The sequence below is a fragment of the Tursiops truncatus genome, chromosome 2 (genome assembly GCF_011762595.2).
Source record: "Tursiops truncatus isolate mTurTru1 chromosome 2, mTurTru1.mat.Y, whole genome shotgun sequence".
Lineage (NCBI taxonomy): Eukaryota > Metazoa > Chordata > Mammalia > Artiodactyla > Delphinidae > Tursiops > Tursiops truncatus.
In genome coordinates this window covers 121,706,277-121,723,649 of record NC_047035.1, presented here as the reverse complement: position 1 = coordinate 121,723,649, position 17,373 = coordinate 121,706,277, and the positions used below count along the sequence as shown (strand labels likewise).

Below are 17,373 nucleotides of genomic sequence, written 5' to 3'. Positions count from 1 at the left end.
CCTCACCAAAGAAGCTTGCTGTGACTTATCTTGACTAATGCATTTTCTAGCCTGTTCACACAGCACACACAAGCCGGAAACAACCCGAGGAGGAGCCATCAGCTTGGCCAACCGCCCGGGGACAATGGCCCATTGGATTTCTCCCCTCATCATGAGAAACCTAAACTGCATCTGGTCTCCCAAGCAGAACATGACAAAGAGCCAGCCCTAGGCAGGAATCCTGCTCTGACCCTGAGCATAGACTTCTCTTCCGTGAGGGCACAAGGCAACGAGTAGCCGGTGCGGCGGCCTGTAGAACTCAAATGCAGTCGATAGGACCACCAACGGTTCACGCTTCCTTTCCTAGCCGCGTGCTCGTCCGTGGCAGGGGACAGAAGTCCTGGCTCGACCAAGGAACCCAGAGACGGCACGCTGTCCCTAGCCTTCCACCTGGATTGGCATCCCAGGCTCCTTTCCCAATGGCTCTTCTCCCCATGAGACGCCACAACCCTCCACTCGAACAACGTGGCTGTACACACACACGGCAGCAAACGCAACCTCAACCTCTCCCTGCTTTCCTTTTGGGAGCCACGTGCTGGACCTCAGTTCCGATGAGGAGACGGTAGGGTTTTCTCACTCATTTTGTTCAGATTTCCAAGGAATGCATTTGTGGGGGTCATCATCGATCCAAGCACATGCTCAAACGCCGGACATGCAAAGTTGCAGATTCCACCAAGGGACGGCCAGTGAGCTGAATCATGTCAGCGTACAGAAGCGGCCAGATCTGAGCCATGGGGCAGGAAATGCAGCCAGTTCTCAGGTCATCGAAGCTCATGTCCCCAGGAAAAAGACAGAAGATGAGGCTGTAGCACCGGTTTTCAGTTCCCGTGGCAAACCTCTAGGTTTTAGCAAAGAAGTGCCACTTACCGCAACAAGGTTTTAAACCAGGATCCTCATGGAATGTGCTCCAACACCCCCGCGAGACTCCTCCTCCTCCCTTCACCAGGTATTATGGATGATACGGATGGCCCAGGCTGCTCTGCTGCTGGGAGTCCGGCCCTGGCAGTCCACCTGGCTCGGGCTGAGAGAACACACGCGTGCCTGAGGATGGTGCACGGGCGCACCGAGGGAAAGGGCGATACCATCTAGTGATGCGTGCTCTATATCCCCTCAAACATTTCATTTGCTGCCCATCGTGCCTGGGTGTCCGCACGTAAATGTGAAAGCAATGTGGCGTAGACGCCTTCACGGCGTGCCGCCATCAGGACAAAGAGCCCCGCTGTCCAACAACACCCTGGCCTCGGGCCCTGCAATTCCTCTCCTGAGCACTCTCCCCTCCATCACAGCTAAAGGATGTCTTCCGGAAACCCTGAGACACGCTCAGGGCAACTGTGCCTCCTCAGACTAAGAGCCAGTGACCTTTGGGGAACACACCAACTCTAAGCACACATGGCTCCACACAGTGGACGCGCCCGGAAGATCAAGAGATCTTCCACAAGGGAAGGGCACACGGCCGAATATGACGGCCTCCACCAAAAGCGGCTCATAGGGACCCACGACAAAGGGCACGTGAGGAACACCTGGGCTAATCAAGGCAGACTCACCAGCAGGCATACTTCCTGGCCTGCTGTTAGGACAGACGACCTACCCTTGTCGTACACACAAAGGTAATGGCATGGGAACCATTACGATGCCCAACGTGGCGGGGCAAACTGTTGCAGCAATTGGGTCTCTTGCAGTGCTGCCTGGCACTTTCACACTCTGGGTCCGTCAGTGACGTGACCTCGGTGAAACCGTGAGGCCCAGGTCCTCTAGAAGCAACGTGTTACCTACAGCCGCGCAACAAGAGAACCCGGCCAACAGCCTAGACACCTGAACCGGTATGACTTCTCTGGACTGTGGCCAGGCACGCCGTACACCACAGTCTCAAAGCACCAGCGGGTGGCAGGAGAAAAGATCCCCGCACCACACATCCTCTCGGGCCCGGAAACCTGTAGCCTTTCCTTGGCAGCCGACTCCCTTTCCGCGTGGTTTTGCCCAATGACCTCCGGGAAGGTCTGCAATCCTCAGGGACTGCTAGGTGGGCTGGGTGTAGTACCGATGCAGGGCTGTACTGAGGAACACCTTCACATCTTCAACACAGGGAGAACGTGGACAGACAGGGACAAAACACCCCACGGCCTCCAAATCAGCCCCCATGAGAAGACACCATACTGTGCCACGAAGGCAACCATTCCCTGGCACAGGGACCCGCCATGAAGTAAATTGACCAAGGAGGGGAAACAAGCGAGACACGCCACAGATGTGCTCCCGTGTTCCCTCTCTACACTTGCCTCCAAATGTCCCTGAGGGAATACCAAAAGTGTTCCCGGAAGCCTATGACCACCATCGATCTATCCACCCACCAGTAAACCTGTGGGATTAGCCAGCCATCTCTCGTGTCTTCTTCATTCGCCTTGCCCTCCTCTCTCCACCGGGATCCCAACGTGTCAGGGAAAGATGCCAGAGCCACCCCTCACCAAAGAAGCTTGCTGTGACTTATCTTCACTAAGGCATTTTCTAGCCCTTTCACACAGCACACACAAGCCAGACACAACCCGAGGAGGAGCCCTTAGCTTGGCCAACCTCCCGGTGGCAATGGCCCATTGGATTTCTCCCCTTATCAGGAGAAACCTAAACTGCATCTGGTCTCCCAAGCAGAACATGGCAAAGAAGCCTGCCCTAGGCCAGGAATCCTGCTCTGACCCTGAGCCTACAGACTTCCGTTTCTTTGCGGGCACAAGGCAACGAGTAGCCGGTGGTGGAGGCCTGTAGAACTCAAGGGCAGGCGACCGGACCACCAAGGGCTCACGCTTCCTCTCCTACCCGAATGCTGAACCGTGGCAGGGGACAGCAGTCCTGGCTAGACCAAGGAACCCACAGACGGCACGCTCTCCCTAGCCTTCCCTCCTGGATTGGCATCCCAGGCTCCTTTCCCAATGCCTCTTCTCCCCATCAGACGGCCACAAGCCTCAACTTAAACAGCGTGGCTGTGGACACCCACGGGAGCAAATGCAACGCGAACCTCTCCCTACTTTCCTTTTGGGAGCCACGTGTTGGACCTCAGTTCCAAGGAGGAGACGGCAGGGATTTCTCACTCATTTTGTTCAGATTTCCAAGGAATGCATTTGTGGAAGTCATCGTCGAGCCAAGCACATGCTCAAACGCTGGACATGCAAACTTGCAGATTCCACCACGGTACGGACAGCGAGCTGAATCACGTCAGCATACGGCAGTGAACAAAGCAAAGCCATTGGGAAGGAAATGCAGCCAGTTCTCAGGGCATCGAAGCTCGGGTTCCCATGGAAAAGGCCAGAAGGTGAGGGTGTAGCCCCGTTGCACATGTTCCCTTGGTCAAACCTCTAGGTTTTAGGAAAGAGGTGCTACTTACCGCAACAAGGGTTAAACCAGGATCCTCATGGAATGCGGGCCACACCCCTGTGAGGCTCCTCCTCCTCACTTCACCGGGTGTCAGGGATTATACAGATGGTCCCAGGTTGATCTGCTGCTGGAATTCCTTTCTTGGCATTCCACCTGGCTCGGGGTGAGAGAACACATGCGTCCTATAGGAGGGTGCACGGGTGCACCGAGCGAAAGGGCGATGTCCCTCAGTGATGCGTGCTCTGTCTCCCCTCGACATGTAATTTGCTGCAGATCTTGCCTGTGGGTCCGCAGGGAAACGTGAAAGCAACATAGAGCTGACGCCTTCAGAGGGTGCGGCCATCAGGACATAGAGCACCGCTGTCCAAAATCCCCCTGGTCTCGGGCACTGCAATTCCACTCCTGAGTGCTCTCCCATCCACCACAGCAGAAGGATGTCTTCCTAAACCCCTGAGACACCCTCTGGGCAACTGTGGCCCCTCAGACTAAGAGCCGGTGCCATCTAGGGGAACACGCCCGCCCTTGGCACATATTCTTCCACACAAGTGCCACGCTCTTACGGGGAAGAGATCTTCCACAAGGGAAGGGGCCTTGGCCGAATATGACGGCCTTCATCAAAAGCAGCTCGAAGGGAACCGTGACAAAGGGCACGTGAGGAACACCTGGACTGATCAAGGGAGACTCACCAGTAGGCACACTTCCTGAGCTGCTGCCAAGACAGATGACCTACCCTTGGTTCACACACAGAGGTAATGACATGGGAAACATTCTGAAGCCCAACGTGGTGGGGAAACCCTTGCAACCAAATGGCATGGGAGCCATTCCAATGCCCATTGTGGCGGAGAACACCATTGCACCAATGGGGTCAACTGCAGTGGTACCTGGCACATTCACACTCCGGGCCCGTCAGTGACGTGACCTCGGAGAAACAGTGAGGCCCGGGTCTTCTAGAAGCAATGTGTGACCCACAGCCATGCAATTAAGAGAACCCAGCCAACAGCCTAGACACCTGAACCGCTATGACTCGTCTGGCCTGTGGCCAGGCACACCGGATACCACAGTCTGGATGCACCAGCGCGTGGCAGTGAAAATGACCCCCGCACCACACACCCTCACCCGCCTTTAAATCTATAGCCTTTCCTTGGCAGCCGACTCCCTTTTTTCCGCATGGTTGTGCCCAGTGACCTCCGGGAGGAGCTGCAAACCTCAGGGAACGCTATGTGGGCCAGGTTTAGTAAAGATGTTGGGCTGGACTCAGGAACACCCTCACACCTTCAACACAGGGGGAACGTGGACAGACAGGGACAAAACACCCCACGACCTCCAAATCAGCCCCCATGAGAAGACACCATACTGTGCCACAAAGGCAACCATTCACTAGCATAGGGACCCGCCATGAAGTAAATCGACCAAGGAGGGGAGAAAGGCGGGACAGTCCACAGAAGTTCTCCCGTGTTCCCTCTCTACACGTGCCTCCAAATGCTCCTGAGGGGATATCAAAAGTGTTCCTGGAAGCCTATGGCCTCTGTCAATCTGTCCACCCACAAGTAGACATGTGGGCTTAGCCAGCCATTTCATGTGTCTTTATAGGTAGCCTTGCCCTTCCCTCTCCACCGGGATCCCAACGTGTCATGGAAAGATGCCAGAGCCACCCCTCACCAAAGAAGCTTGCTGTGACTTATCTTGACTAAGGCATTTTCTAGCCTGTTCACACAGCACACACAAGCCGGAAACAACCCGAGGAGGAGCCATCAGCTTGGCCAACCGCCCGGGGACAATGGCCCATTGGATTTCTCCCCTCATCATGAGAAACCTAAACTGCATCTGGTCTCCCAAGCAGAACATGACAAAGAGCCAGCCCTAGGCCAGGAATCCTGCTCTGACCCTGAGCATAGACTTCTCTTTCCGTGAGGGCACAAGGCAACGAGTAGCCGGTGGCGGCGGCCTGTAGAACTCAAATGCAGTCGATAGGACCACCAACGGTTCACGCTTCCTTTCCTAGCCGCGTGCTCGTCCGTGGCAGGGGACAGAAGTCCTGGCTCGACCAAGGAACCCAGAGACGGCACGCTGTCCCTAGCCTTCCCACCTGGATTGGCATCCCAGGCTCCTTTCCCAATGGCTCTTCTCCCCATGAGACGGCCACAACCCTCCACTCGAACAACGTGGCTGTACACACACACGGCAGCAAACGCAACCTCAACCTCTCCCTACTTTCCTTTTGGGAGCCACGTGCTGGACCTCAGTTCCGATGAGGAGACGGTAGGGTTTTCTCACTCATTTTGTTCAGATTTCCAAGGAATGCATTTGTGGGGTCATCATCGATCCAAGCACATGCTCAAACGCCGGACATGCAAAGTTGCAGATTCCACCAAGGGACGGCCAGTGAGCTGAATCATGTCAGCATACAGAAGCGGCCAGATCTGAGCCATGGGGCAGGAAATGCAGCCAGTTCTCAGGTCATCGAAGCTCATGTTCCCCAGGAAAAAGACAGAAGATGAGGCTGTAGCACCGGTTTTCAGTTCCCGTGGCCAAACCTCTAGGTTTTAGCAAAGAAGTGCCACTTACCGCAACAAGGTTTAAACCAGGATCCTCATGGAATGTGCGCCAACACCCCTGCGAGACTCCTCCTCCTCCCTTCACCAGGTATTATGGATGATACGGATGGCCCCAGGCTGCTCTGCTGCTGGGAGTCCGGCCCTGGCAGTCCACCTGGCTCGGGCTGAGAGAACACACGCGTGCCTGAGGATGGTGCACGGGCGCACCGAGGGAAAGGGCGATACCATCTAGTGATGCGTGCTCTATATCCCCTCAACATTTCATTTGCTGCCCATCGTGCCTGGGTGTCCGCACGTAAATGTGAAAGCAATGTGGCGTAGACGCCTTCACGGCGTGCCGCCATCAGGACAAAGAGCCCCGCTGTCCAACAACACCCTGGCCTCGGGCCCTGCAATTCCTCTCCTGAGCACTCTCCCCTCCATTACAGCTAAAGGATGTCTTCCGGAAACCCTGAGACACGCTCAGGGCAACTGTGCCTCCTCAGACTAAGAGCCAGTGACCTTTGGGGAACACACCAACTCTAAGCACACATGGCTCCACACAGTGGACGCGCCCGGAAGATCAAGAGATCTTCCACAAGGGAAGGGCACACGGCCGAATATGACGGCCTCCACCAAAAGCGGCTCATAGGGACCCACGACAAAGGGCACGTGAGGAACACCTGGGCTAATCAAGGCAGACTCACCAGCAGGCATACTTCCTGGCCTGCTGTTAGGACAGACGACCTACCCTTGTCGTACACACAAAGGTAATGGCATGGGAACCATTACGATGCCCAACGTGGCGGGGCAAACTGTTGCAGCAATTGGGTCTCTTGCAGTGCTGCCTGGCACTTTCACACTCTGGGTCCGTCAGTGACGTGACCTCGGTGAAACCGTGAGGCCCAGGTCCTCTAGAAGCAACGTGTTACCTACAGCCGCGCAACAAGAGAACCCGGCCAACAGCCTAGACACCTGAACCGGTATGACTTCTCTGGACTGTGGCCAGGCACGCCGTACACCACAGTCTCAAAGCACCAGCGGGTGGCAGGAGAAAAGATCCCCGCACCACACATCCTCTCGGGCCCGGAAACCTGTAGCCTTTCCTTGGCAGCCGACTCCCTTTCCGCGTGGTTTTGCCCAATGACCTCCGGGAAGGTCTGCAATCCTCAGGGACTGCTAGGTGGGCTGGGTGTAGTACCGATGCAGGGCTGTACTGAGGAACACCTTCACATCTTCAACACAGGGAGAACGTGGACAGACAGGGACAAAACACCCCACGGCCTCCAAATCAGCCCCCATGAGAAGACACCATACTGTGCCACGAAGGCAACCATTCCCTGGCACAGGGACCCGCCATGAAGTAAATTGACCAAGGAGGGGAAACAAGCGAGACACGCCACAGATGTGCTCCCGTGTTCCCTCTCTACACTTGCCTCCAAATGTCCCTGAGGGAATACCAAAAGTGTTCCCGGAAGCCTATGACCACCATCGATCTATCCACCCACCAGTAAACCTGTGGGATTAGCCAGCCATCTCTCGTGTCTTCTTCATTCGCCTTGCCCTCCTCTCTCCACCGGGATCCCAACGTGTCAGGGAAAGATGCCAGAGCCACCCCTCACCAAAGAAGCTTGCTGTGACTTATCTTCACTAAGGCATTTTCTAGCCCTTTCACACAGCACACACAAGCCAGACACAACCCGAGGAGGAGCCCTTAGCTTGGCCAACCTCCCGGTGGCAATGGCCCATTGGATTTCTCCCCTTATCAGGAGAAACCTAAACTGCATCTGGTCTCCCAAGCAGAACATGGCAAAGAAGCCTGCCCTAGGCCAGGAATCCTGCTCTGACCCTGAGCCTACAGACTTCCGTTTCTTTGCGGGCACAAGGCAACGAGTAGCCGGTGGCGGAGGCCTGTAGAACTCAAGGGCAGGCGACCGGACCACCAAGGGCTCACGCTTCCTCTCCTACCCGAATGCTGAACCGTGGCAGGGGACAGCAGTCCTGGCTAGACCAAGGAACCCACAGACGGCACGCTCTCCCTAGCCTTCCCTCCTGGATTGGCATCCCAGGCTCCTTTCCCAATGCCTCTTCTCCCCATCAGACGGCCACAAGCCTCAACTTAAACAGCGTGGCTGTGGACACCCACGGGAGCAAATGCAACGCGAACCTCTCCCTACTTTCCTTTTGGGAGCCACGTGTTGGACCTCAGTTCCAAGGAGGAGACGGCAGGGATTTCTCACTCATTTTGTTCAGATTTCCAAGGAATGCATTTGTGGAAGTCATCGTCGAGCCAAGCACATGCTCAAACGCTGGACATGCAAACTTGCAGATTCCACCACGGTACGGACAGCGAGCTGAATCACGTCAGCATACGGCAGTGAACAAAGCAAAGCCATTGGGGAAGGAAATGCAGCCAGTTCTCAGGGCATCGAAGCTCGGGTTCCCATGGAAAAGGCCAGAAGGTGAGGGTGTAGCCCCGTTGCACATGTTCCCTTGGTCAAACCTCTAGGTTTTAGGAAAGAGGTGCTACTTACCGCAACAAGGGTTAAACCAGGATCCTCATGGAATGCGGGCCAACACCCCTGTGAGGCTCCTCCTCCTCACTTCACCGGGTGTCAGGGATTATACAGATGGTCCCAGGTTGATCTGCTGCTGGAATTCCTTTCTTGGCATTCCACCTGGCTCGGGGTGAGAGAACACATGCGTCCTATAGGAGGGTGCACGGGTGCACCGAGCGAAAGGGCGATGTCCCTCAGTGATGCGTGCTCTGTCTCCCCTCGACATGTAATTTGCTGCAGATCTTGCCTGTGGGTCCGCAGGGAAACGTGAAAGCAACATAGAGCTGACGCCTTCAGAGGGTGCGGCCATCAGGACATAGAGCACCGCTGTCCAAAATCCCCCTGGTCTCGGGCACTGCAATTCCACTCCTGAGTGCTCTCCCATCCACCACAGCAGAAGGATGTCTTCCTAAACCCCTGAGACACCCTCTGGGCAACTGTGGCCCCTCAGACTAAGAGCCGGTGCCATCTAGGGGAACACGCCCGCCCTTGGCACATATTCTTCCACACAAGTGCCACGCTCTTACGGGGAAGAGATCTTCCACAAGGGAAGGGGCCTTGGCCGAATATGACGGCCTTCATCAAAAGCAGCTCGAAGGGAACCGTGACAAAGGGCACGTGAGGAACACCTGGACTGATCAAGGGAGACTCACCAGTAGGCACACTTCCTGAGCTGCTGCCAAGACAGATGACCTACCCTTGGTTCACACACAGAGGTAATGACATGGGAAACATTCTGAAGCCCAACGTGGTGGGGAAACCCTTGCAACCAAATGGCATGGGAGCCATTCCAATGCCCATTGTGGCGGAGAACACCATTGCACCAATGGGGTCAACTGCAGTGGTACCTGGCACATTCACACTCCGGGCCCGTCAGTGACGTGACCTCGGAGAAACAGTGAGGCCCGGGTCTTCTAGAAGCAATGTGTGACCCACAGCCATGCAATTAAGAGAACCCAGCCAACAGCCTAGACACCTGAACCGCTATGACTCGTCTGGCCTGTGGCCAGGCACACCGGATACCACAGTCTGGATGCACCAGCGCGTGGCAGTGAAAATGACCCCCGCACCACACACCCTCACCGCCTTTAAATCTATAGCCTTTCCTTGGCAGCCGACTCCCTTTTTTCCGCATGGTTGTGCCCAGTGACCTCCGGGAGGAGCTGCAAACCTCAGGGAACGCTATGTGGGCCAGGTTTAGTAAAGATGTTGGGCTGGACTCAGGAACACCCTCACACCTTCAACACAGGGGGAACGTGGACAGACAGGGACAAAACACCCCACGACCTCCAAATCAGCCCCCATGAGAAGACACCATACTGTGCCACAAAGGCAACCATTCACTAGCATAGGGACCCGCCATGAAGTAAATCGACCAAGGAGGGGAGAAAGGCGGGACAGTCCACAGAAGTTCTCCCGTGTTCCCTCTCTACACGTGCCTCCAAATGCTCCTGAGGGGATATCAAAAGTGTTCCTGGAAGCCTATGGCCTCTGTCAATCTGTCCACCCACAAGTAGACATGTGGGCTTAGCCAGCCATTTCATGTGTCTTTATAGGTAGCCTTGCCCTTCCCTCTCCACCGGGATCCCAACGTGTCATGGAAAGATGCCAGAGCCACCCCTCACCAAAGAAGCTTGCTGTGACTTATCTTGACTAAGGCATTTTCTAGCCTGTTCACACAGCACACACAAGCCGGAAACAACCCGAGGAGGAGCCATCAGCTTGGCCAACCGCCCGGGGACAATGGCCCATTGGATTTCTCCCCTCATCATGAGAAACCTAAACTGCATCTGGTCTCCCAAGCAGAACATGACAAAGAGCCAGCCCTAGGCCAGGAATCCTGCTCTGACCCTGAGCATAGACTTCTCTTTCCGTGAGGGCACAAGGCAACGAGTAGCCGGTGGCGGCGGCCTGTAGAACTCAAATGCAGTCGATAGGACCACCAACGGTTCACGCTTCCTTTCCTAGCCGCGTGCTCGTCCGTGGCAGGGGACAGAAGTCCTGGCTCGACCAAGGAACCCAGAGACGGCACGCTGTCCCTAGCCTTCCCACCTGGATTGGCATCCCAGGCTCCTTTCCCAATGGCTCTTCTCCCCATGAGACGGCCACAACCCTCCACTCGAACAACGTGGCTGTACACACACACGGCAGCAAACGCAACCTCAACCTCTCCCTACTTTCCTTTTGGGAGCCACGTGCTGGACCTCAGTTCCGATGAGGAGACGGTAGGGTTTTCTCACTCATTTTGTTCAGATTTCCAAGGAATGCATTTGTGGGGGTCATCATCGATCCAAGCACATGCTCAAACGCCGGACATGCAAAGTTGCAGATTCCACCAAGGGACGGCCAGTGAGCTGAATCATGTCAGCATACAGAAGCGGCCAGATCTGAGCCATGGGGCAGGAAATGCAGCCAGTTCTCAGGTCATCGAAGCTCATGTTCCCAGGAAAAGACAGAAGATGAGGCTGTAGCACCGGTTTTCAGTTCCCGTGGCCAAACCTCTAGGTTTTAGCAAAGAAGTGCCACTTACCGCAACAAGGTTTAAACCAGGATCCTCATGGAATGTGCGCCAACACCCCTGCGAGACTCCTCCTCCTCCCTTCACCAGGTATTATGGATGATACGGATGGCCCCAGGCTGCTCTGCTGCTGGGAGTCCGGCCCTGGCAGTCCACCTGGCTCGGGCTGAGAGAACACACGCGTGCCTGAGGATGGTGCACGGGCGCACCGAGGGAAAGGGCGATACCATCTAGTGATGCGTGCTCTATATCCCCTCAACATTTCATTTGCTGCCCATCGTGCCTGGTGTCCGCACGTAAATGTGAAAGCAATGTGGCGTAGACGCCTTCACGGCGTGCCGCCATCAGGACAAAGAGCCCCGCTGTCCAACAACACCCTGGCCTCGGGCCCTGCAATTCCTCTCCTGAGCACTCTCCCCTCCATCACAGCTAAAGGATGTCTTCCGGAAACCCTGAGACACGCTCAGGGCAACTGTGCCTCCTCAGACTAAGAGCCAGTGACCTTTGGGGAACACACCAACTCTAAGCACACATGGCTCCACACAGTGGACGCGCCCGGAAGATCAAGAGATCTTCCACAAGGGAAGGGCACACGGCCGAATATGACGGCCTCCACCAAAAGCGGCTCATAGGGACCCACGACAAAGGGCACGTGAGGAACACCTGGGCTAATCAAGGCAGACTCACCAGCAGGCATACTTCCTGGCCTGCTGTTAGGACAGACGACCTACCCTTGTCGTACACACAAAGGTAATGGCATGGGAACCATTACGATGCCCAACGTGGCGGGGCAAACTGTTGCAGCAATTGGGTCTCTTGCAGTGCTGCCTGGCACTTTCACACTCTGGGTCCGTCAGTGACGTGACCTCGGTGAAACCGTGAGGCCCAGGTCCTCTAGAAGCAACGTGTTACCTACAGCCGCGCAACAAGAGAACCCGGCCAACAGCCTAGACACCTGAACCGGTATGACTTCTCTGGACTGTGGCCAGGCACGCCGTACACCACAGTCTCAAAGCACCAGCGGGTGGCAGGAGAAAAGATCCCCGCACCACACATCCTCTCGGGCCCGGAAACCTGTAGCCTTTCCTTGGCAGCCGACTCCCTTTCCGCGTGGTTTTGCCCAATGACCTCCGGGAAGGTCTGCAATCCTCAGGGACTGCTAGGGGGTGGCTGGGTGTAGTACCGATGCAGGGCTGTACTGAGGAACACCTTCACATCTTCAACACAGGGAGAACGTGGACAGACAGGGACAAAACACCCCACGGCCTCCAAATCAGCCCCCATGAGAAGACACCATACTGTGCCACGAAGGCAACCATTCCCTGGCACAGGGACCCGCCATGAAGTAAATTGACCAAGGAGGGGAAACAAGCGAGACACGCCACAGATGTGCTCCCGTGTTCCCTCTCTACACTTGCCTCCAAATGTCCCTGAGGGAATACAAAAGTGTTCCCGGAAGCCTATGACCACCATCGATCTATCCACCCACCAGTAAACCTGTGGGATTAGCCAGCCATCTCTCGTGTCTTCTTCATTCGCCTTGCCCTCCTCTCTCCACCGGGATCCCAACGTGTCAGGGAAAGATGCCAGAGCCACCCCTCACCAAAGAAGCTTGCTGTGACTTATCTTCACTAAGGCATTTTCTAGCCCTTTCACACAGCACACACAAGCCAGACACAACCCGAGGAGGAGCCCTTAGCTTGGCCAACCTCCCGGTGGCAATGGCCCATTGGATTTCTCCCCTTATCAGGAGAAACCTAAACTGCATCTGGTCTCCCAAGCAGAACATGGCAAAGAAGCCTGCCCTAGGCCAGGAATCCTGCTCTGACCCTGAGCCTACAGACTTCCGTTTCTTTGCGGGCACAAGGCAACGAGTAGCCGGTGGCGGAGGCCTGTAGAACTCAAGGGCAGGCGACCGGACCACCAAGGGCTCACGCTTCCTCTCCTACCCGAATGCTGAACCGTGGCAGGGGACAGCAGTCCTGGCTAGACCAAGGAACCCACAGACGGCACGCTCTCCCTAGCCTTCCCTCCTGGATTGGCATCCCAGGCTCCTTTCCCAATGCCTCTTCTCCCCATCAGACGGCCACAAGCCTCAACTTAAACAGCGTGGCTGTGGACACCCACGGGAGCAAATGCAACGCGAACCTCTCCCTACTTTCCTTTTGGGAGCCACGTGTTGGACCTCAGTTCCAAGGAGGAGACGGCAGGGATTTCTCACTCATTTTGTTCAGATTTCCAAGGAATGCATTTGTGGAAGTCATCGTCGAGCCAAGCACATGCTCAAACGCTGGACATGCAAACTTGCAGATTCCACCACGGTACGGACAGCGAGCTGAATCACGTCAGCATACGGCAGTGAACAAAGCAAAGCCATTGGGGAAGGAAATGCAGCCAGTTCTCAGGGCATCGAAGCTCGGGTTCCCATGGAAAAGGCCAGAAGGTGAGGGTGTAGCCCCGTTGCACATGTTCCCTTGGTCAAACCTCTAGGTTTTAGGAAAGAGGTGCTACTTACCGCAACAAGGGTTAAACCAGGATCCTCATGGAATGCGGGCCAACACCCCTGTGAGGCTCCTCCTCCTCACTTCACCGGGTGTCAGGGATTATACAGATGGTCCCAGGTTGATCTGCTGCTGGAATTCCTTTCTTGGCATTCCACCTGGCTCGGGGTGAGAGAACACATGCGTCCTATAGGAGGGTGCACGGGTGCACCGAGCGAAAGGGCGATGTCCCTCAGTGATGCGTGCTCTGTCTCCCCTCGACATGTAATTTGCTGCAGATCTTGCCTGTGGGTCCGCAGGGAAACGTGAAAGCAACATAGAGCTGACGCCTTCAGAGGGTGCGGCCATCAGGACATAGAGCACCGCTGTCCAAATCCCCCTGGTCTCGGGCACTGCAATTCCACTCCTGAGTGCTCTCCATCCACCACAGCAGAAGGATGTCTTCCTAAACCCTGAGACACCCTCTGGGCAACTGTGGCCCCTCAGACTAAGAGCCGGTGCCATCTAGGGGAACACGCCCGCCCTTGGCACATATTCTTCCACACAAGTGCCACGCTCTTACGGGGAAGAGATCTTCCACAAGGGAAGGGGCCTTGGCCGAATATGACGGCCTTCATCAAAGCAGCTCGAAGGGAACCGTGACAAAGGGCACGTGAGGAACACCTGGACTGATCAAGGGAGACTCACCAGTAGGCACACTTCCTGAGCTGCTGCCAAGACAGATGACCTACCCTTGGTTCACACACAGAGGTAATGACATGGGAAACATTCTGAAGCCCAACGTGGTGGGGAAACCCTTGCAACCAAATGGCATGGGAGCCATTCCAATGCCATTGTGGCGGAGAACACCATTGCACCAATGGGGTCAACTGCAGTGGTACCTGGCACATTCACACTCCGGGCCCGTCAGTGACGTGACCTCGGAGAAACAGTGAGGCCCGGGTCTTCTAGAAGCAATGTGTGACCCACAGCCATGCAATTAAGAGAACCCAGCCAACAGCCTAGACACCTGAACCGCTATGACTCGTCTGGCCTGTGGCCAGGCACAGGATACCACAGTCTGGATGCACCAGCGCGTGGCAGTGAAAATGACCCCCGCACCACACACCCTCACCCGCCTTTAAATCTATAGCCTTTCCTTGGCAGCCGACTCCCTTTTTTCCGCATGGTTGTGCCCAGTGACCTCCGGGAGGAGCTGCAAACCTCAGGGAACGCTATGTGGGCCAGGTTTAGTAAAGATGTTGGCTGGACTCAGGAACACCCTCACACCTTCAACACAGGGGGAACGTGGACAGACAGGGACAAAACACCCCACGACCTCCAAATCAGCCCCATGAGAAGACACCATACTGTGCCACAAAGGCAACCATTCACTAGCATAGGGACCCGCCATGAAGTAAATCGACCAAGGAGGGGAGAAAGGCGGGACAGTCCACAAGTTCTCCCGTGTTCCCTCTCTACACGTGCCTCCAAATGCTCCTGAGGGGATATCAAAAGTGTTCCTGGAAGCCTATGGCCTCTGTCAATCTGTCCACCCACAAGTAGACATGTGGGCTTAGCCAGCCATTTCATGTGTCTTTATAGGTAGCCTTGCCCTTCCCTCTCCACCGGGATCCCAACGTGTCATGGAAAGATGCCAGAGCCACCCCTCACCAAAGAAGCTTGCTGTGACTTATCTTGACTAAGGCATTTTCTAGCCTGTTCACACAGCAACACAAGCCGGAAACAACCCGAGGAGGAGCCATCAGCTTGGCCAACCGCCCGGGGACAATGGCCCATTGGATTTCTCCCCTCATCATGAGAAACCTAAACTGCATCTGGTCTCCCAAGCAGAACATGACAAAGAGCCAGCCCTAGGCCAGGAATCCTGCTCTGACCCTGAGCATAGACTTCTCTTCCGTGAGGGCACAAGGCAACGAGTAGCCGGTGGCGGCGGCCTGTAGAACTCAAATGCAGTCGATAGGACCACCAACGGTTCACGCTTCCTTTCCTAGCCGCGTGCTCGTCCGTGGCAGGGGACAGAAGTCCGCTCGACCAAGGAACCCAGAGACGGCACGCTGTCCCTAGCCTTCCCACCTGGATTGGCATCCCAGGCTCCTTCCCAATGGCTCTTCTCCCCATGAGACGGCCACAACCCTCCACTCGAACAACGTGGCTGTACACACACACGGCAGCAAACGCAACCTCAACCTCTCCCTACTTTCCTTTTGGGAGCCACGTGCTGGACCTCAGTTCCGATGAGGAGACGGTAGGGTTTTCTCACTCATTTTGTTCAGATTTCCAAGGAATGCATTTGTGGGGGTCATCATCGATCCAAGCACATGCTCAAACGCCGGACATGCAAAGTTGCAGATTCCACCAAGGGACGGCCAGTGAGCTGAATCATGTCAGCATACAGAAGCGGCCAGATCTGAGCCATGGGGCAGGAAATGCAGCCAGTTCTCAGGTCATCGAAGCTCATGTTCCCCAGGAAAAGACAGAAGATGAGGCTGTAGCACCGGTTTTCAGTTCCCGTGGCCAAACCTCTAGGTTTTAGCAAAGAAGTGCCACTTACCGCAACAAGGTTTAAACCAGGATCCTCATGGAATGTGCGCCAACACCCCTGCGAGACTCCTCCTCCTCCCTTCACCAGGTATTATGGATGATACGGATGGCCCAGGCTGCTCTGCTGCTGGGATTCCGGCCCTGGCAGTCCACCTGGCTCGGGCTGCTGAGAGAACACACGCGTGCCTGAGGATGGTGCACGGGCGCACCGAGGGAAAGGGCGATACCATCTAGTGATGCGTGCTCTATATCCCCTCAACATTTCATTTGCTGCCCATCGTGCCTGGGTGTCCGCACGTAAATGTGAAAGCAATGTGGCGTAGACGCCTTCACGGCGTGCCGCCATCAGGACAAAGAGCCCCGCTGTCCAACAACACCCTGGCCTCGGGCCCTGCAATTCCTCTCCTGAGCACTCTCCCCTCCATCACAGCTAAAGGATGTCTTCCGGAAACCCGAGACACGCTCAGGGCAACTGTGCCTCCTCAGACTAAGAGCCAGTGACCTTTGGGGAACACACCAACTCTAAGCACACATGGCTCCACACAGTGGACGCGCCCGGAAGATCAAGAGATCTTCCACAAGGGAAGGGCACACGGCCGAATATGACGGCCTCCACAAAAGCGGCTCATAGGGACCCACGACAAAGGGCACGTGAGGAACACCTGGGCTAATCAAGGCAGACTCACCAGCAGGCATACTTCCTGGCCTGCTGTTAGGACAGACGACCTACCCTTGTCGTACACACAAAGGTAATGGCATGGGAACCATTACGATGCCCAACGTGGCGGGGCAAACTGTTTGCAGCAATTGGGTCTCTTGCAGTGCTGCCTGGCACTTTCACACTCTGGGTCCGTCAGTGACGTGACCTCGGTGAAACCGTGAGGCCCAGGTCCTCTAGAAGCAACGTGTTACCTACAGCCGCGCAACAAGAGAAACCCGGCCAACAGCCTAGACACCTGAACCGGTATGACTTCTCTGGACTGTGGCCAGGCACGCCGTACACCACAGTCTCAAAGCACCAGCGGGTGGCAGGAGAAAAGATCCCGCACCACACATCCTCTCGGCCGGAAACCTGTAGCCTTTCCTTGGCAGCCGACTCCCTTTCCGCGTGGTTTTGCCCAATGACCTCCGGGAAGGTCTGCAATCCTCAGGGACTGCTAGGTGGGCTGGGTGTAGTACCGATGCAGGGCTGTACTGAGGAACACCTTCACATCTTCAACACAGGGAGAACGTGGACAGACAGGGACAAAACACCCCACGGCCTCCAAATCAGCCACCATGAGAAGACACCATACTGTGCCACGAAGGCAACCATTCCC

At 55.8% G+C, this 17,373-nt stretch overlaps 7 non-coding genes across 7 annotated transcripts; all 7 read right to left on the bottom strand.

Annotated features, from left to right (window-relative positions):
• Positions 1-576: 576 nt before the first annotated feature.
• On the bottom strand, positions 577-668 carry LOC117311327 (small nucleolar RNA SNORD116). The gene has a single exon (XR_004525541.1). It is a non-coding gene; the product is annotated as a small nucleolar RNA SNORD116 (small nucleolar RNA).
• Positions 669-3,076: 2,408 nt separating this feature from the next.
• Positions 3,077-3,168, bottom strand: LOC117311348 (small nucleolar RNA SNORD116). The gene has a single exon (XR_004525561.1). It is a non-coding gene; the product is annotated as a small nucleolar RNA SNORD116 (small nucleolar RNA).
• Positions 3,169-5,633: 2,465 nt separating this feature from the next.
• LOC117311334 (small nucleolar RNA SNORD116) lies at positions 5,634-5,724 on the bottom strand. Its single transcript, XR_004525547.1, has one exon. It is a non-coding gene; the product is annotated as a small nucleolar RNA SNORD116 (small nucleolar RNA).
• A 2,409-nt stretch (positions 5,725-8,133) lies between these two features.
• On the bottom strand, positions 8,134-8,225 carry LOC117311347 (small nucleolar RNA SNORD116). The gene has a single exon (XR_004525560.1). It is a non-coding gene; the product is annotated as a small nucleolar RNA SNORD116 (small nucleolar RNA).
• Positions 8,226-10,691: 2,466 nt separating this feature from the next.
• Positions 10,692-10,783, bottom strand: LOC117311326 (small nucleolar RNA SNORD116). Its single transcript, XR_004525540.1, has one exon. It is a non-coding gene; the product is annotated as a small nucleolar RNA SNORD116 (small nucleolar RNA).
• Positions 10,784-13,190: 2,407 nt separating this feature from the next.
• Positions 13,191-13,282, bottom strand: LOC117311346 (small nucleolar RNA SNORD116). Its single transcript, XR_004525559.1, has one exon. It is a non-coding gene; the product is annotated as a small nucleolar RNA SNORD116 (small nucleolar RNA).
• Positions 13,283-15,733: 2,451 nt separating this feature from the next.
• Positions 15,734-15,825, bottom strand: LOC117311325 (small nucleolar RNA SNORD116). The gene has a single exon (XR_004525539.1). It is a non-coding gene; the product is annotated as a small nucleolar RNA SNORD116 (small nucleolar RNA).
• Positions 15,826-17,373: the final 1,548 nt, after the last annotated feature.